Genomic DNA, 2,224 nt, shown 5'->3' with positions numbered 1-2,224 from the left:
TTAGATCTTTGGATGATTGATGGATTTTTCCCACTGCTTAGTTGGAAGTTCAGACCAGCATTCTTTGAACTAAAAGGAAATGTGCAATATCCAGGGATGACATTTACTGCCCTCATTGCCGATCATTATACTGTCTTTACTGCTTTTGTTTGAAGTCACTGTAGTCACCTTTCTTTCCCTCCCCCAAGATAATGGATGACAAAGCTGCCTTGAATAAATGTTACTTTAACACAGGGATGAGAAAGAGACAAAAGCATCATACTGAAGACATATTAGAAAAATATATTGCCAGGGTGTGTTTATATTGTGGTTCGATGCAGGTAAAGAAAGACTCTGTATAAGGGAAAAATAATGATGCTGATGAGGTATCCAAACAATGAATGGAAGGCATCATATGGGGAAAGCTGCTATAAACTAAGACTGATTACAATCCCAAATAGATCCATGAAAGGTTGTTGTTTCTGCTCAAAGTACTTGCTCAGTTGTGAGATTCTTGATGAATGGAGCACTGAATAACATAATGAAGTGGGCTTTGAAGAACTATAAATGACCTCTGCTGGAATAAAGGTAGATAGCTGTGAAGAAGCAAGGTTGAATTTAGAATAGAGTAACAGAGTTGGAAGGGACCTTATAGGTCATCTAGTCCAACCCCTTGCTTAAGCAGGAGACCCTATACCATTTCTGACAGGTGGCTGTCCAATCTCTTCTTGAAAGCTTCCAGTGATGAAGCACCCACAACATCTGAAAGCAAACTGTTCCACTGGTTGATTGTTCTCACTGTCAGAAAATTTCTCCTTATTTCTAGGTTGCATCTCTCCTTGTCCATCCATTGTTCCTTGTGTGGCCTTCAGGTATTTTGGAAAATAGGTGGACCCACTCCTCTCTCTGTGACAGCCCCTCAAATATTGGAACACTGCTATCATGTCACCCCTTGTCCTTCTCTTCACTAGACTAGCCATGCCCAATTCCTGCAACTGTTCTTCATATGTTTTAGCCTCCAGTCCCCTAATCATCTTTGTTGCTCTTCTCTGCACTCTTTCTAGAGCAGGGGTGTCAAACTTGCAACGTCACGTGACGTATCATGACTTTTTTGCCATTGCTGGCTATGTGGGCGTGGTTTCGCTATGATGCATCCAGGCCGCAGGCCAGCAGTTTGACACCCCTGTTCTAGAGTCTCAACATTTTTTTTATAGTGTGGTGGCCGATATAGGCAGATATAGGATGGGCAGATATCTTGATCGCAAATATAGGATGGGCAGCCTAAAAGGATGCCGATTTCTTCTCCTTAGTTTTCCTTGCTATCATAGAAATTAGTACAATATTTATCTGGGCATATAAAAGAGCATCCACTGTTTCTTGGCAGTCTGATTTCATATTTTTCCTCCTGCTATTGGTGCTGTAGAGGTGAATCACCATGTGGATAGTAATTCTGCCTCTGGTGGGGAAGGAACTCAGATCAGCAGTTGCTGCCCTGTTGTTTTTCCTCTTTTCTATAAATATTATTACCTTGCAGTTCCTGAAGCATCATTTTGTTCAAGGATACTTTTATGGAAAACAAAGTTTGATATACAGTGAGTTGCTCTTTTGGGTGGAGATTTCAGCATTGAGAGCTGTTGGACAAAAATAAGAAGCCATCCAATCTTTTTGACAAAGAACTAAGGCTTAACTTACTATTACAGTGAAAATAAATGGAGCCCTTTGCAGGAATCAAAAGGTGGAACAAATAATGGTGGAAGAAGAGTCTGCATGATTAGACTAGTTTTTTTGGCAACTCCAAATATTAAGCTGGAATAGACTAAACAAAGTTCTGATTCTCTTAGTAGCTTCATTAGTAGATAAGGATGTAGTTGTACTAGTAGTGCCCCAAGATAAGCAAAAGGGAGCAGTTGCTGTAAAAAAACAAATTGGTAAGAGGCAAAACTTGCTTTGCATTAGGATACAAAGACATGACTAGCAATGGTAGAAAATGGCCTTGCATTATCTGCTAGCTATATAATATCTGCTTTAAAGTACGGTAGCCACTTTGTTTATTTTCCTGGAACAATACAACTTGTTACAATTCTGTGAGTTTTGAGTTTCATTGGGACTTTAACATCAGCTTCTGATGAATGTGCACATGCCCACCACACACGCAAAGGGAGCTGTGCAGGCGTGCGCTTGCACGCCACTCATGCAGAACCATCCCCTCTCCCACCCTGGCCGGTCCGCAAAGCCGGAAAGGTTG

The sequence above is a fragment of the Protobothrops mucrosquamatus genome, unplaced genomic scaffold (genome assembly GCF_001527695.2).
Source record: "Protobothrops mucrosquamatus isolate PMUCROS unplaced genomic scaffold, P.Mucros_1.0 scaffold36, whole genome shotgun sequence".
NCBI lineage: Eukaryota > Metazoa > Chordata > Lepidosauria > Squamata > Viperidae > Protobothrops > Protobothrops mucrosquamatus.
The sequence above is the reverse complement of the archived record's forward strand: the minus strand, read 5'-3'. Positions refer to the sequence as shown.